The following is a 17,359-nucleotide window of genomic DNA, read 5'->3' on the forward strand; positions in this document are numbered from 1 at the left end:
CATTGGTGACTCAAAATTGTCTGTAGGTGTGAGTGAGAGCGTGAATGGTTGCAATCAGTCCAGGATGTACCCTGCCTCTCACCCAATAACAGCGGGGATAGGCTCCACCCCCCTGTGACCCTGAACAGTAGTGATTACAGTTACCTAACCTTACTAACTAGTTTACCAAAAGACTTTAAAACTCATAGAAGAAGAAGGACATCAACCTCCACACACGTGTCAAGGGCGTAGGTGTAATGAACAGAGCGAGGAAGTAACAGCTGAAGCCATTTACATGGTGAGATTTTACGGTTGATTGGTTTCAGAAAAATAAACATTAAAACACATAATAAGATAAGAAGTGCCTGTTCATTTTGATTGAGGTGTTCCAATGGACTTTTTCTTTTACTCTGTCTGACCTTTCAAACTTATTATAATTACAATATTAGACTCCAAGTTTATGTCGCTAATGATCCACACTGTTGCACTGGGTGACATGTTGCTTCATTATAAAGAACATGGCTACTGTAGCAGGAATTCTCATATACATTCTGCTGCTTTACTGGTGTACAGAAGCTGCATTAATCCACTGCTGACAACAGGCCTAAACCAACAAACTATTACTTCCTGTACCTGTAACATTTGCTTGGAAATACACTGACCAGCTGACACTAGGAAATCATTGAAGTATTTCATATTAAATAAAATTGACATTATAGAAAAATAATATTGATAATTTTTATTTGAAAACACTATTTAAATGTATGTTATCGTTAGGAACCTAAGGGCTCGGAGTTCAGTGCAACTTGCAGGGTGCAGTTGTGAACTCTTGGAGATGGACTAGTTTTGTGTTTGGTTACTAAAAATATATTAAATTACACTGTCCCTATCCTGCTCCTGTTTAAAGTTCAGGTGACGAATGCTATCTCAGTTGAACTGTTATTAATTGTATTGATTTTCACCACTACAATTATCCATAAATGAATGACACACACTACCAGTTATCTGTTTCATTAGAGATACAGTATAGTGATACCTCTGCCTGCTCCAGGAGCCTTCAGAATTGTATGGAGAAAAAGAAAGGTCAAAGGAGTCACACGTGAAATGTCCTTTTAAACTTTTACCATGACTTTCAGTGAAATATTTGACATGCTGGATCGATTGTTCCCCTCTGGTCAACTTAGGTGATTCCCTGAGTTTTCCTTTCAGGGCCACAATCAGATCAAAAACTTAAAACTGTCAGCAACTCAGTGAGCTAAATTTCATCGAAGTGTCCTTTGAAAAAAAAGACAAAGCTCTCCTCAGTTGCATCTTTCTTTCATGAGTGACAAGCTAGCTAGCTTTAGCTTGTGGAAGGCTCATGGAAGGCTTGTGTGCACAGGTTGCCAGATTAATGGGTAGATAGGCAGAACTGTAACTGTTACAGATACCATTGTTTCTTTATTTTGTCAGAGCCTTTAATTCAGTGATTGCCAGGGGGCGTGGGGAGAATATAAAAACGCATTAAATCAGCTGCTAAAATAAATTGCTGATGTACACCACCAGTCAAAAGTTTGGACACACTTTCCCATTCACTTGTATGAGAAAATGTGTCCAAACTTTTGACTTGTAGTGTATCTCATGTAGCTCTTAAATACGTGTAAACTGACAAGCTTCAACTGTGCTCCTGTTTGGTGCATTAGCAAATGCTAGAATGCTAAACGCCAGCATGCTGTCATACTTACATTAGTTCAAAGCACTGAGATACAGCCTCACAGAGCTGCTAGCACGAGAGATTGTCGTGCAGTTTGTGTGAAAACTGTGGGAATCAATGTATCTATGTAGACATAGTTTTGAAATACTGTCCGATTTGGTTAACAGGCATTTTTTATTAAGTGGCTCTAGGTCAAAACAAAACTAAAGAAGAAAGCAAATTAAATGGAATATCACTTTGTGCACAACCTGCTCTAAAGAATGTAATTAGTAACGTCCCCTTTGTCCTTCCAAGATCTTTTCTATTCTTTTCTAAGATAAAAAAAATTCTTAAATTTATCAGGCCTCATCCTTTAATGACTGTAAGCAGACCATTTAAAAAAAACCTCTTTCCGGCCTGCTCAAATGTTAGTCCAATGGTTCTGTAATCAAACTTTCCCCTCATGTTTCACATCCTGCTGACGGCTACTGAACCCCGAGGCAGAGAGATGATTTTCAGCGACAGTCCTCCTCGGCGCCAGACACGATCACTTACCGCTGTTATCACTGGTTTGGTGAATATGCCCCCCGTCAATATCTGAGATGATTAACAGTGGAGGCAAGTCATTAAGTCTATGAAGGCTCTGATATACTGCGTGCAGGACTGTACAAACCATTTGCATGATTACGTACAGAGGCACATATGGCTCATTATTAATACGTGATCTGCATTCTGTGCCATGTGAATGCTCACTTATTATCGTGCATGAGAATGTGTGTTTGCGTGTGTGTGTGTTTATATAGGTTAATGTGTGACTGCAGTTCTATTAATCCAAACTGGATCATTTGACGTGCGAGTGCATTGTGATGTGAAATCAACACAGCACAGGTGCAACAAAATCGCCATCTGCACACCAGTAGAGAGGAGCAGTTTGGACTGTAATGCACATAAGTGTACACACACAGATGGAAGTTTTTCTACCACAGGCTGCATACATGAAGATTTCCCTGCAGGTCAGTGTGTGAGATCATTCATGTGAGACTCCACCAGTCCATCAGTGTGACTGCCAAGGCTTGTGCTGCTGATGAGAGCTTTCTATACATGCAGGGTGAATAATTCCTACTTAGCTGACTACATGTGGCGCCCACCAGGTCGTGAAAGTCACTTTGTGTCGCAGTAATTGGCAGGGTGATCCTGTGCATGGTGATTAGGCAGCCCAGCATTGCTAAAGACGTCAGTGTGAGAAATCATGAAGGCGGTGGTAGAGAAGGATGTTTTAGCGATTCACTAACCGCTGTTAGAGAGCACACCTATAAAGTAGGTACTTGCATCTACTGTAAGTACAGTGAAAAACAAGTACATTTAGTGCTGCAGTAAATTGAAGTCCACCAATTATTTTTTATGAAGTTCTGTGTGACGGAGCTTAAGTGGAGATTTACTGAGGGAAAATTGCTCTGCTCTGTTTGTTTCTCTCGGATACGTTTCAACACAAATTTTCCTCAATATATTAATCCCTCAAGACTTTGTTCTTCTCCTCGTTTTTTTTATATGAATATATGTTAAGTATTAAAGCTTCAGTAGGTAAGATGGAGAAGAGAGCAGACTTTGCTTCAAAATTTCTAAGATCACAACCTCCAGGTCCCTCCCCCTCACTCTCCGCGGCGCTCAGTCCCGCCTCCAAAGCCCTCCCCGCAGAGGAGGCTGTCATGCGCGCAGGCTAGTAACCACGGCAACTGAAGGAGACATAATATGGCTGACACACGTGTAAAAATGTGAAATGACAACAACCGCAGCCGTTGTATTACACCACCAACACTATTGAAGCAGATACACATCAAACCAGCGGAAATCAGTGTTTTTTACTGTGAACGGTAATCTACAGCTAATTCTATTTAGCAAAACCACCAGCACTTAGTTTGCTAACAGAGATGTGGGAAAAACAGCGCTAGCTAAGCAGTAACACACTGAAGTTGTGAACATTTAGCTGTGAGAGCACAGGCACACAGAACTATCAGGAGGAAGTCTGAAACGGTCACACTGCCTGGACACTTCAGAGATATTTTCAGCCACTCCGCCATGAAACGCAACCGCATTGAGAACAAGCTAACGTTAGCCCGACTGCAACACCAACGTAACACAGCGTCACAGGAACAGCAGACATCAAAATACAGCAGGAATGAAGCTGGGGTAATTACCTGTCGAGCAGAACTGTCTAACTCAGCATCGCTTTTTAATCCTCTCAGGTCCCGTAGCTCTCTCCACCTCTGAACTGCCGCTTCATGTTTACTCTGGTTTTGTTTCTGTCTCGGTCCAACTCTTTCTTTTTAGCTTGCTTTTCCTCATTTCTCTTCGTCTGTGTTTTTCAGCCTTTGTGGACACAAACCGGCTGACGCTGCGCACACTGAAGAAATTGAGCTTGACAGTGTGAGCATGCGCGGAGTAGTGGTGCTGCGCAGCGTGTGATTGACAGCAGCCTGAGAGACTGCTCGGCTCTGATTGGTTGTTGTGTTTCGGGAGCGTTGGATTCTTACAAATGCCAGTAGGAGGAGCCAGAGGACCATGATTTATCTCTCTCATGTACTACTGCATGTTTAAAGTGACAGTTTGAGCAAATACGACAAAAAACGTCACTACAGAGAGCTGGTTCCGCTGTTATATAGTACTTCAAATAAAGCTCTTCTGATTTGTTACAATAGAACAAACAAAAATAACTTGTGTGCATAACTTATTCTGTTGTGTTTTATTTTATGCTTTAGTTTACACAAAGTCAGGTTATTACATTACTGGAGACTTAACTAACCCAAATCCTAACCACTACTTTCCTAATCATACGCTTACCTTAAATTAAGTCTTCACCCTAACATGTAAGTTGATAGTTCCAATTCTTTGAAGCAGGGTTGTATAAGGTTGTTATAGACAGTAGATGACAATCAGCAGGGCTGTTGTTTTAAGACATCAGCTGTGTTACTGTCACTGAAGATAAATAAAATACTGATGAGGATGGTGGCAGCAGAAAAAGCGTAATCTAACCAACTAAAAAAGACATACCTAAAATAATCAGTTTAAGTGCATCTAGAATATTTTCACCACCTCACCTTGTCTTCAGACAGATCTTTAATTTGGCATTTTTAAACATTTTATAAGATCTAGAACTTTCTACACATGCAGCATACGGTGAGGATTTAAAAAAAAGGATTTTAGGATTTTAAAATGTGTTTTTTTCTCAAGAGCATAACGTAAAACTACCACCTAAATGCCAAATAAACACTTGGTAAAGAGCACTGCTGTAGCAAGTATCAGGAAAGATAGTGCTAATTAAAAAATGAAACAACTTGCTTAAAAACCACAAAAGATTTCCCCCTCTCTCTTTTGTCCCATTCAGTCTTCTTCTACCATGGTTGCTCATTTTTATTGCATTCGTTATCATTTGTTGGTCTTTTGTTGATCAGGCATGCAGTGCATGAGTTCTATGGTTGAGGGAATGTAGTGCCAAAAGTAAGGGCTCTCTGTGAGGTAAAGTGTTGAAAATATTCAACATAATAGCTGCGTCCCAATTCTGGGTCGGCATCCTTCGAAGGACGTATTACAATGCTGATTGTGGCACGGCGGCACTTGAAGGCTGTCCCATTGCAATGGCTCCTTCAGATGCGGCTGACAAATGCGTCCTCCTTTTCTCAGGCCACAAAGGATCCATTGGGTGCATGCTTCATGGCCCAACGTATCCCGAGATTCATTGCACACGATTTCAAGTGGCCAAGGAAGACACTTTAAATGTGAACGTTTTTGCTTTCAAACACTAGCGACACAAAAGAAAGGAACCTTGAAAATTTGAATTACATTTAAAATAATAGGTTACGATAAATGACCTGCTAGGCAACAGGAGCAGCACTATGAGACGCAAGGGTAAGGCAAGAACAGCTTGTGACAAACAGGAAGTCCTCCATAGACCTGACCGTCTCATTTCAGTTCAGCCTTAGCGGTCCAAAGCAATAAATTACTTGTGTTGGTAATCCTGCCGGGTCCACCCTGACAGATACACTGTGGTTAATACACTATCCATGTGATGATTAACATTATAGGGTCTTGCATTTTGTCCCCAAAAGGAAGGCGAGCTCGACATATAGTGACTGCGCTTAAATGTCCCCCATAGGCTGTACAAAAAGATGGACGACATGACAGCTCCCTAAAAGTGAAGCCAAACCCTCTCTGTCACCCCCTGCTGACTGGCTGCAGTATAGGTCATAAAGCCCGCCTCCTCCATGTTAACAGATGGGAAATCAAAATACATGCCAAATACATTTTTCTCAAACATGGTTTCTGTCATAGTTAGTTCTTATCATGCTGATTCACGTCCAAGTGTCCATTTTCCTGACATGTTTATTTTTAATTAGTTATTTGGTGCTATAAAAATGATGATTGATAGCTGTGTTGACAAATACGGCTCCTGCAGCCGATCTGTTCCGGATTAGCAGAGTGGAGGACGAACGGCGAGAGGAGACGTAACTAAAACAATCACTACAGTCATTGAAGTTTCCATACCTGTGAACGTCTGCTTCAGGCTTATTTAACAGCAGAAGACAAGAAGCTGTTCTGCTGTTAAACACGCTGGCATTCGGGATCTTTGCTGTTTTATTCGGCAATTTAAGTGTGTGTTTTGATTAGCGGAAGTGACTACAGCTGCTCCACCCACCGACCTCTACTGCGCTCATAATGATGTCACAGGGGCTATTTTGGCATCAATTTCATACAATGAGAGCAGATGGAGACGCGTCGTCCATCTATATATACAGTCATTGTATGAAACTGGAGGGGAAAATAATTCTACATTTCCTAATGAGTTTATGGTCTTCTCTGCTAGTTTGAAGTCGTCTTTAATACAACATCATTCTGTAATGTTCTGGTCTCATTCTGAATCAAATGGATGATCAAAGCAGGATATTCTTTAGGTCGTGGCTACCTTTGATCTGTAGTTCGCTGCCACAGCTTTGGCTCTCGTATGTGTTTTGCACTTCGGGTCTTTCATACAGTTTTGATGTTGCAGGCTTACTTGGCTGCAGCTGCTGAGGCACGTTTGTCAGGCCGGCAGGGAAGAAAAGTGTTATGACAATGCTAAATTATCAAAATGCTAATTATGTTATTTAAATCAAGTGAAGAGTGAATGATTGGTTAATTGTTGCAGTTAAAAAGAGATAATTTAAAGGGGCGTGGCTTAAACTCAGTTGGTAGAGCAGGTGCTCCATGTATAGAGACTCCAGTCCTCGTCGCACTGATCGCAGGCTCGACTCCCGGTGTGCCGATCATTTGGCTCTCTCTCTCCTCCCCACATTTCCTGTCTCCCTTCAGTTGTCCTATCAATAAAGGCAAAAGCCAGATAATCTATAATAATAATAATAACAGAAAAAATCTTGAAAATCTGCACAGTAAGACATAAAAGACTAAAAAGAAGCAAGATTTTTGCTTGCATGCTTCAAAGTTCAGGGGTTTCGTAAATTATGTTGTTGGCTGTTTTTGCTTCAGTTTCGTACAATGAGAGCAGATGGACACGCGTCGTCCGTCTTTATATACCGTCATTGGTGTCCCCACAACATGAGTAAAACATGTCCACAATGACAAATCAATGTTGTACACAGTGTTTCAATGGTGATGGAGGAGTTCTTTCAGCTGATTATGGAACTGTCTGTGAGTGAAGTTGTGCACTTTTCATGAACACAACATAAGGGAACACTTTAACACACACACATAGAAGCGCTAGTGAGCAGCAGTTATTTGTCACTAGAAATCTGCTCGTTGTTATTGTTCAAGCTTGGTCTGAAAACTTTTTGTCAACATGGTATTGTCCATTCTTGCAACAACTACCTAGATCATTCTCCCTTCTCCACTTTCACTCAATAATCACTCTAATTAGGAAATTCCTGCTAAATTGCTTTGGGTATCAAGAGGAATAAAGTTGTTTTTTTTATAACCTAAGTAAAACCTTGAGCACAACGCATCATAATGTCTTATTCTGAAAGGCTTAAAGGTGACACAAGTTGAATATAAATGAATAAACTTTTTAATGAGACACTTTATTAGTCAAAAGGCCACATTGGGAGTGTGTCAGAGCAGAGGCTTGTATCAGCGTCTCTGCGCCCTTATTAAACACAGACTAAAGGTCTTTTGTCTGGGTAATGCAATGGCAGACATTTCCATGCTGCGTTTTGTCATTCTCTCTGTCACTCTCTGCCACAGGTTGTGTTTGGACGGGTTAATTGGTCGAGATTGATTTTTCACTCTCTAGGGTAAGCCCACAGACGCGCACGCACACGCACACACACACACACACACACACACACACACACACACACACACACATACACACACAAATGCTGAGAGCGTCGCCGATATTGGTCCGTTTGCTGTATGTGAGCATTTGTGCTCATAAACAAACACATACACACATTAGTCATCCAGTTTGTTTCTTTCATTGTCATATTGACTACCTCTTGTTCAGACAAGAGTTGCACACAGGTTTGCAATAACAAGGCAATCCCCTCATAAAAAAATACACACACTGTTGTATTTATATATATATTATTATTTGTACTTATTCTACTAAAGCAAACTATTTAACGGTCAAAGTTTGGTTGTTTTAGGCACCAAAACTAGTTAAAAAGTCGAGTTTAGGCAGATCGTGGTTGAGGCTTAAATAATAACCTATGGCTCTTGATGAACCCGCTATCTGTTGTTAAAAACATTAAATCAATGTTTCCAACAAATCAGACTGAAGGGGTGGCTGTGTGTGTTCAATCCCCAGCTCCCTCAGGCTACATGTTGAAGTGTCCTTGGGCAAGACACCGAACCCCACACACACGCATAGCCAACTGGTATGAATGTGATGACTGATGACAGTTGGGCACTTTACGTAGCAGCCTCTGCCATCAGTGTGTGAATGGGTGAATGTGACATGTAGTGTAAAAGCAGCTTTGAGTGGTCGCAAAGACTAGAAAAGCGCTATATAAGTACAGTCCATTTCCATTTCCATGATAGGTCTTTGATGCCATCATGCGTAATATGCCGTGATTGATACGCCAAAGAATTACCTTTTTTACCGTCCCATCCGTTTTAGGTTGAAATTAGTCCTCAGGTTGGGGAGGCAATGCACAATGATGCTAAATTACAGTCATGTATTAATGCTAAAGTAGCGAGCCTGTTCTGAAAACGTACGGAGTGGAAAGTACAGATATTTGTGATAAAATGTAAGGAGGACAAGTAAAATGTTGCTTAAGTGGAGCGACGCCTGCGAGCTAGTTCAGGCAGGCAACTCGAGCTGCACTGATTTCACTCTCCACAATCACCTGACATACACGTCCTCCCAATTTGTGGTGGCCTATTTAGGCTGCAAGACATCCTGTCTCTCCCTCTGCTCTGTCTGTATGGCACAGGGAAAAGGACAAAATTAAGACTACTGAGAGGCTGAGGGAGGCTATATACTTGCCGAAGCCAGCTACTGATCTGGCCAATGATAAGCCAGCGCTGGTAACTGAGAGGCCGGAAGTGGTGAATGAGAAGCTGCCTATTTATTCGACCAGGGCAGTAAGTCATGCGTCTAACATAGCAACCCATTGGATCAGCTCCTGACTAGGCTGGTCATTAGCTTCCCAGGCTTGACGAGGCAAATTGGGTTGCTAGCTTCAGCGTGCTAGTCACCACCCTCGGAAGCTAATGACCAGCCTAGACAGTAGCCGATCCATTGGGTTGCTAGCTTCAACATGCTAGCCGCTAACCGCGGAAGCTAATGGCCAGCCTAGCCAGTAGCGGATCTGTTGGGTTGCTAGCTTCGGCATGCTAGCCGCCACCTGCGGAAGCCAAGGACCAGCCTAGCCAGTAGCCGATCCATTGGGTTGCTAGCTTCGGCTTGCTAGTCGCCACCCTCGGAAGCGAATGCCCAGCCCCGATCCAATGGGTCGCTATGATAGACGCATGACTTGCCGCCCTGGTCGAATGAATAGGCGGCTTCTCATTTACCACTACCGGCCTCTCAGTTACCAGCGCTGGCTTATCATTGGACAGATCAGTAGCTGGCTTCGGCAAGGATATATCCTCCCTCGGCCTCTCAATAGTCTTAATTTTTTCCTTTTCCCTGCAGCATATGTCATTGCCACCGCTGCCCTGCACCAGTACTGCACATACTTTCAGCCCCATGCACCACCCCAGCATCCACCGTTTTAAGATATTATCTCATCACTCCCCAAGACGCCAAACACAAGATGTTATTCTGCTGAAATCTAACATTTCAATCTATTACAATGTGAGTTGTCTGACTGAAATATGATGTACAGTTACCTGAAAACTCTACTCAGGTACAGTTACACAGTATTTGTACTTCCTTACCTCCCACCTCTGCAGGGAGGTAAAGCAGTCAGATGGAGAGCTGAGATGAAACCTACCAATTATGTCGTTTGCAGCAGAATTTAATTTCTTGGAAACAGCAAGCAGAGCAAATACATCCCTTTATTAACAGCATAATAAGACAGTGGAGCCGTCAGCCTTTGATCTTTCAGTTCAGTAGCTGAGCGGGATTTGAAGTTGCCGCTGGAGGTTTGGATACTTTAAAGTAGAACTGTGTACCCATGCTTGTAATTTAGTCCGGCTCTGGGAATACAGTTTGGGAATGAAGAAAGAGAAAATATGACTTTTTTTTTCTCCCTCTGTGTGTGTTTATAAATGTTTTCTCTCAGTCCTCTATCTGTCACCCCTGTATCTCTGGACTCAAGCCTCGTCTCTTTTTCTCCTCTCTCCATCTGTTGGTTTCTATCCATCATTATTTTCCTCTCTTGTTCTCATTGCCTAATACTTTATCTCTAGCCCGGATTTCTGCACCCATCTGTCTCTTTCTTCTTCTGTCATCCAATTTGTCTCTCTCCAATCATCTCATTTTTCTTCTTCGCTTTCTCCTCTTTCTTGCTCTGTCTATATCTCATCTTCCTCCATTAACTCTCTTTCTACACCTGAAATCCATATCTCCTTTATTAAAATAAGAGACTTGTTGCAAGCAATATACAGTTGTGTGTCAACTGAGGTAAGCTAACACCTATTACTAGATGACTGGTGATATGAAATGTTATTATGAATGTTAAATCAAATCATCTTTCTTCTTCCAATCTTCTTTATTCATTAAACGTCCTGTATAGGAAGATAAAGCAGTGTCAGTACAGGATAAAAACCAAGTCCTTTCCTGCAAAGTGCTAAAACTACTAAGTGCTAAAAACTGCAGTTCCTGAAACGGCCACTTGAGGCTGGCTCCAAGAGTGAGTCAATCCTCATAGAGCCCCGGGTTTAATACCCTTTTTTTTTGTTGTTTTCATGACAGCTGTGTGGGAGCTGAACTTGAACTAACCTGTTTAAATTTGTGGCAGCTTTGAGATACAAGCGGGTGCTGCTAGCTGTCTGCTAACCCCTCAGCTAAATCAGTTACTGTTGTTAACCTCTCGGCTGTATTTGTGCTGGAGATTTGTCAGACAAGTATTCAATATATGGCGTTCTATGTGGTGCTAAAAGACGCTCTAACAAAGTGTGTGTATTTTCAGTGGGTTTTTTTCTAGAATCCTTTCTTTACATGTAAGCTCTACTAGGCAGATATCTGTGTTTGCGTTCACAATGCCTGGTTTGATAGCTCATTCAGTGTTTCTCAAATATTAAGAAACACTGAACATGCTTGGGAATGTTGTCAGCTGTTCCCTGCAGAGGCTATAGCTAGCTGAACGGATAAGAAAACCATATTGTTTAGGTAATGTGGCTCATTTTTTCACTTGACTTTACGCCTGTCACATACATGTTGGGTGGCAGTGCAAAGTTTGCTACATTCCACAAGCTCTCTTTGCCTTTTGAGTGTCATGCTCTCGACTGACTCATGAGTCTCTCAACCACTGCTACAGGTACAGTCTAATTCTCTGAGAAACACTCACATAGCTGAGCATGAGCACAGTCTCTGGCTAGCTCATTAGCCAGTTAATGAAGCATTTGCTCGCCTTTTGTCCAGCTCCACCCTCTCGTTTAAATATCAAACAATGGCTCCACAAAACCAAGACGGTGACAACCATAATACCAAACTTGAGGCTTCAGAACAGCAGTCAAGAAACCAATGGATGACGTCACAGTGGCTACATCCACTTCCTACATAAAATCATTTGTTCATCATCATTTGTTTGTCACGTGTTTTTGTGTTAAATGTATTGTTTTTCCAATGTCTGAGTCCATTTCTTTCTCGTCCTCTTTTCCCCGTTTTTTATCTGCTGCCTCGTCCTTTTTCTTTTCCACATGGGACTGTTTGAAAGTGTACTTGCTGTTAAGTCTCCGTCTCTTCTCTATTGTGCAATCGGTGAGAGGAAGCGGACCCCTCTGAAACAGCAGTAAAAGTTGTATTCATACCAAAAGTCTTCCACATATTGATCCTGTGAACAGAACAAGCTGGGATGATACAAAAGACAATGAGTTCAGAAGAATGCCAGAATAACTAATGAAGCAGATTTCTGTGGTTACTTTCGGTTACACTCGCTGGCAAGCATTTAAAGAGGCACAATTAGCCAAACCCAAAGAATCACATACATACTTAAATGGGAACTACCCCTGTTATAAATGAACCTGCATTTTCCTTTAAGTTGCAGTGTTTGAAGCGTTGTCGTTCTTTTGTCTTGCAGTTTCATTTTTTCCTTACCTGTCCACAAGGTGTCCTCAGTGTGTCTCCTTGTCTTTTGCACCTGTGGCTCACTACCTTGTCAGCCCCTGTTCTCTGTTGCCTGCTTCAGTAGCTGCTCCTCATTAATAATTAGCTTCTTTGTGTCGGCAGTCAGAGTTTTACCTGTATCAGTTGCACACGGTTTAAGCTGCCTTTGTGTTGGTGCTATTCCAGTTCTTGCCTACAGTATACTCTGCCAGCCTATTGTCCATGTGTTATTAGCAGGATGTTGAAGCAACCTACTTTTGACTTATTAATGACGGCCTGCTGGTATCCTTTAAACGTTTACATTTCCAGTGTCAAGGTTACACAAACATCTCTACTACACCTGTAACATTAGCAGGACGTACTGAATGACAGCCTTACTCTTGCATGTTTTTATTTTTTGGTTGGTTTTTCATTTTTGAGTGGAAGTTATTTTTAACATAACAGATCAAACAGTTCAAAAGCCCAGCCTAAGAACCAATCAATTCTGTTCATAATGGTGCCTCCTCACGCTGCTGTAAGAGGGGAAGAGAGACCAGCAGAGCTCTTTAGCTATTTTATAAAGGACAGACATTCAGTGTGCTATTTGCCAATATCATCATACAACAAACTCTGAATGAATCACTTAGTCCGTGTGATTCTTGTACTTATACGGTATTAAATAAAGCCTGACGTCAGTTTGACAACGCCAAGGTTGCAGTTTAAAGAACCAGTCAAACGCACCACAAGAATTCATCTGAGCAACCCAGTAACTATGTGGAATAACAAGATGTCATTATAGCCACATATACCTGCGCCATAATAAAGAGGCAAAGTTATTATGAAGCTATCAACTTGAGCATTTACACATTTGTTAATTAATGAAGTGCACACCGATCAGCCATAAATTATGACCACTGACAGGTGAAGTGAAGAACATTGATTATCTCGTTACAGTAGCCTGTCAGTGGGTGGGATATGTTAGGGAGCAAGTGAACATTTGGCCTCGAAGTTGATGTGTTTGAAGCAGGAAAATGGGCAAGTGTACGGATGTGAGCGACTTTGACAAGGGCCAAATTGTGCTGGCTCGACGACTGGGTCAGAGCATCTCCAAGCCTGCAGCTCTTGTGGGGTGTTCCCGGTCTGCAGAGGTCAGGAGCTACCAAAAGTGGTCCAAGGAAGGAAAACCAGTGAACCAGTGGCAGGCTCATGGACGGTTAAAGGTCATTGATGCGCATGGGAAGTGAAGGCTGGCCTGTGTGGTCCGATCCAACAGAAGAGCTACTGTAGCTCAAACTGCTTAAAGAGTTAGTGCTGGTTCTGATAGAAAGGTGTCAGAACACACAGAGCATTACAGTTTGTTGCATATGGAGCTGTGTAGCCGCAGACTGGTCGGGGTGCCCATGCCGACCCCTGTCCACCACCAAAAGCGCCTACAATGAGCATGTGAACACCAGAACTGGACCACGGAGCGATGGAAGAAGGAGGCCTGGTCTGATGAATTACGTTTTTCTTTTACATCATGTGGACGGCCGGGTGCGTGTGCGTCGCTTACCTGGGGAAGACATGGCATGCCGGCGGAGGCAGTGTGATGCTTTGGGCAATGTTTTGGATGGATGTTACTTTGACACGTACCACCTACCTCAACATTGTTGCAGACCAAGTACACCCCTTTAAGGAAACAGTATTCCCTAATGGGGGGTCATAATGTTAAGGCTGATCAGTGTGTATTCTGTTCACACACCTTTACATTCCAGCATAAACATTTGTAAAAGGTTAAACAATATACCATTACTGCCCCTAAACACACGTGTTGCAGCATGACCTCATACAGTTGGATGTAACATACAGTCATTGTTTTGTTCAGCTGCTTTTTAACTATTCCTCTTGCTGTACCTCTGCACATCTTCCCGCCTGTTGTTTCTTTAATTATCCTCTCTGCATCCCACTCTTCCTTTCTACTGCCTCCTACTTCCATTCCCTCTGCCTGCACTCTCCTACCCTGGCAGGTACACTTGGATTTCTCCTGTTACTTTGTATAGCATTTCAAGCCTCACACTGTTTTCTGATTTACTCCAAGGCTGGCTGAAGTGAGGTTGTTTTTTTTAACAGTGTCTGCATTGACAATGGAATGAAATCATACTGTATGTTCGGAGGGACAGAACATAAAATGGCAGCATAGAGGAGCAGTGACATGCGGAGGTAAAGTACAGAGTTGAACAACTTTCGTGGGTGTTTTTCAGGACAGATGACATGTTGGATTTCAGCATTGCAGCACTAGTTGGGCTGGCCTTTCCAAAGTACGAGTTGTGTATCCCAGCTTGTAATTCAGTAAAGTAAGGTGTTGAGAAAAAAAGTTTGAAGGAAGTTTCTAGTGAATGCCATTTCTGCCTGCTTCACCAGGTAAAAGTATTTCTCTTCTGTGTAAAGGTTATAACATCTTCCGAAGTGAGAGGCAAGGCTGTGGGGAAGTTTTAAAACAGTGCATTATTCTGTTCCAAAGATGCCAAAAACTCAGGATGCACAGGGCCGTGTTGCTGCATCAGTATCTGGTGAGATGACTTTGAGAAGTACACTCTGAACAAAGTGTAAGACCAAGACAGGAAAGGGACGTATAGGGTGACAGAAAGACTACGCTTCAGGGAGGCAGAAGGAAGGGTTCATCGCGATTAATCACAGCAAATTGTGCGATTAATTAGTTAATAATAATTTTGAGTTGAGATTGGTTTGTCAGATATTTTATGTGAATACCTACAGCTGTACAAGAATACATGACCAAAGTTAGTAGGTGGCACATATGGCCTTCTGAATTCTGAACACACTGCACTTCAGGAAAGCACTAGAAATATCTTCATCAGTTTGACAAAATGTGCAGCAAATACAGAAAAAACATCCGAGCATGTAAAGAAGAAACAAGTGAATCAGAGGGGTTTGAGGCGGCTGTGGCTCAGTGGTGGAGTCTTCTTCTACTCATTGGTCCGATCCCTGACAGTCACATATCAAAGTGTCCATTGGCAAGACACTGAACCCATACATTGCTCCTGAGGGCATGGCCATCTGTGTATGAATGCACTTAGGCCTTTGCCATAAGTGTGTGAATGTAGTGTAAAAACTCTGAGTGGTCGGAAGACTAGAAAAGCACTACATAGCAGTCCATTTGAGTGTCTGTGGAGGTTAACATTGGTGCATTTATCAGTTTAAGTATTATGGAACACGTCTGAGGGCCTGTCCACCTGCTCTGAGAAGGCGGCTGACAGACTGCACTATGTGCCCTCAATCTTGGCACAAAGATTGCAGCGTGCTGCTGGATTGGCATTGCCACACCTTCTGCAGCAGCTCTCTCCCCCCATGGGCACATGGCAGGTGACCAAGGTAACCAAACTGGTGCACTCAAGGTAATATCATGCATGCCACTCACATAGAAAATAGATGCCTCAGTCCTGTTTAAACACTTACCATCCATAACAATGATCATTGGCCAGATCATCTGGACAGGTAATGATAGGTACGTTTAGCCTGATTTCAGACATGGTGGAAATAAAGCGTATGGTCAGATTATGATACTGTGAAAATGGAAGGAAACCTCTGCGCACACACCTCGCCAGGAAGCACAAATACAACAGACTGCTGGCAGCTTGACTCACAACACACCTGCCAAATCAATCGGCAGAGCAGTTGTGGTGTGAAACGAGCCGCCATGTAAATATAACAAGAGGAAAATGACTGCTGCAGTTCGGCCAGAAAGGGAGCCCATTTAAACACTTTTAAACCCCGTGCAGCTGGCATTAACCGGTGTTAAAGGAGCTTTTAACATTTCCACGAGGAATGCTTTTTCATTGCCCTTTTTGCAGAGGTAGAACATCATACAAGTTGAATTTGTGGATGGATGACTGGAGCAGCATCGTAAAAACGAGTGAGGGGAGCAGGCACGGAAACAGAATGTCCCTCAGCCTGGAAACAAAACGCTTGAGAGGAACGGCAGAGTTTTATGGACAGTGCTTCATTGTGACAGAGACACATTGGACAGTCCGCTTCACTCGCACCGTCCAGGAACCGAGAGTATCAAAACCATAACTCTTAGCTGACAAATTACCTCATTCTACAGCTGCATGAACATCATAGTGCAAGAGAGAGAGGTTCCGAATCAGGGGAGGTACGAGAGAAAGGAGGCTGCAAATGAGACAGGCATAAAGGAGAGAAAGCGGGAGGTTTTCCAGCGGACACGATTCATTTTTTGCAGTTTCAGCACCATGATTTTCACCTGACAAATGGCCTTGTGCTTTAGCACTGTCCCTCATATATGCAGTCTGTCTTCTGTGCTCTGACTCTTATGTTCTGCACTTTGTCAGGAAGTGCATGTAAGCACGACAGGAACAGGAAGAATGAGTTCTGTAAATTAAACAAAGAAGAGTTGAGGTGAAGGTGGTTTCTCTACTTTATCCTTCCTCTCCCTGGATGGGGGCAAAAATGGAGCAACATAGAGCGATGGAGCGAAGGAAGTCTGGTTAGAGCTACTGGGGAAAGCAGGTATGGAGGGAATGAGGTATAAAGGTCTTGACAGAGACACATTGACCAGTCTGATTCCAACTCAGTGATCATAGCTCTCTGTTGCTACCTCTCTTTGACTTCGGCACTACTTTCTTTTACTTTCTTTCCCTGACTTATAACATTTTTCCACCTACTACTTCCTGAACCCGCAGTGCTGCGTGTCTGAACATGCAATTATGTGCAACAATATGCATTTAAACGTGACACGGCGCACACACACACACACACACCAAACTGTGGGTGAGTACCTGCACATATGCCTAGGTTTTTATCTAATGTGTGTGAGTGTGAGTGTGTGTGAGTGTGTGTGTGTGTGTGTGTCTGTCAGCACAAGCGGAGCAGACAAATGACCCATGCTGCATCAGACGTGAGAGTATGTGGGTGTGTGCCGGCAGACTGATGCTCAGCTCATGCTTTACCTGTCTGTATTTCATCTTATGAGACGGGAAGCAGCGGGTGTTGCTTCGCCGCAGATGGTGAAG

Source organism: Semicossyphus pulcher, unplaced genomic scaffold (genome assembly GCF_022749685.1).
Source record: "Semicossyphus pulcher isolate SPU_LCO1_2020_fin unplaced genomic scaffold, fSemPul1.0.p SCAF_2, whole genome shotgun sequence".
Taxonomy (NCBI): domain Eukaryota; kingdom Metazoa; phylum Chordata; class Actinopteri; order Labriformes; family Labridae; genus Semicossyphus; species Semicossyphus pulcher.